The sequence below is a fragment of the Octopus bimaculoides genome, chromosome 2 (genome assembly GCF_001194135.2).
Source record: "Octopus bimaculoides isolate UCB-OBI-ISO-001 chromosome 2, ASM119413v2, whole genome shotgun sequence".
NCBI classification, from domain to species: Eukaryota; Metazoa; Mollusca; class Cephalopoda; order Octopoda; family Octopodidae; genus Octopus; species Octopus bimaculoides.
The window spans coordinates 190,542,169-190,543,421 of NC_068982.1; positions in this window are offsets into that span (position 1 = coordinate 190,542,169).

Here is a 1,253-nt window from a genome sequence, read left to right on the forward strand (position 1 = left end):
ATATAATGCATTTACATACATATACATATCATACATGCATATATACGCATACACATACAGACATACACGCATATAATTATGTGCATATGTGTATATAACCAAGTATATTTGTATACAAACACACACACATATATGTGGAAGTGGAGAGAGACATAGAGATGCAGACAGACAGTGGCAAACAGAGAGACAGAGACAGAAAGAGTGACAGAGAGATGCAGATAGACAGTGGCAAACAGAGAGAGAGAGAGAGAGAGAGAGAGAGAGAGATAGAGAGACAGACAGACAGACAGACAGACAGACAGACAGACAGACAGACAGACAAAGACAGGCAAAGCATTGTTTAAGATATGATACGATAATGGTTGCAACTGTCGGAGCAGTGGGTTCAAACCCCGCCGTGGTTAGCTTTACCTTTCAACAGTTCGGAGTCGATACTCAGGAAATATCTCCGGTGTACTGGTGCTGCCCTCTCACTCTCCAATTGTCACATGGTGGATGTATCGCTGGTTCAAATGTGAGGAAGGCCGACGAGGCGCTGGTCACTGTATTGACACCTATGGCAATTAGTGAGTGATACTTCCTAGTAAATAATCATCGATTCGGTGTGGTGGTCACGGATTTTGTTTATATCTACAGGCAATGCATTCATTCATATATGTACGCATATATATATTATACATGTAGCCATGTGTACATACATATATACATGGATATATACATAAATGCATGCGGACATATATTCATATATATACGTATGCACCCAAGCACACATCTATTTATACATCACCATATTTATTAGTTTGTTGTGTGCGTGTGTCTTTAAGCCTATATGAATGGATGCAAACATACATGTATATATGTGTATGCATATACATGCGTATCCATATATATAATATGATATTATATGATATGTAGCAAATGAAAGGCGGAAGATGGAATATACGAGAATTTATTATTAATCACGACAATTGTTTCGAGATATCCAGCATCGATTCCTCTTGGGTGGAACACTCAACAACCGGTTCAGGAGCATCCGGTGGTGCAGATGTATCTCGTCAGGTGATAAATAAATACAACTCGTTAAAATGACTGTTCCGCAATGTAACTTTCCGTTTTATAGACAGGAAGGCAACGAAACGGAGGAAATATCTTCATTTCTATGGAAGATCAAATATAAAATCACAAATGGCAAAAAGAGAAACAGACACGCAATACAGCGAGAAAAGTATCAAAAATATATATGTATATGCACA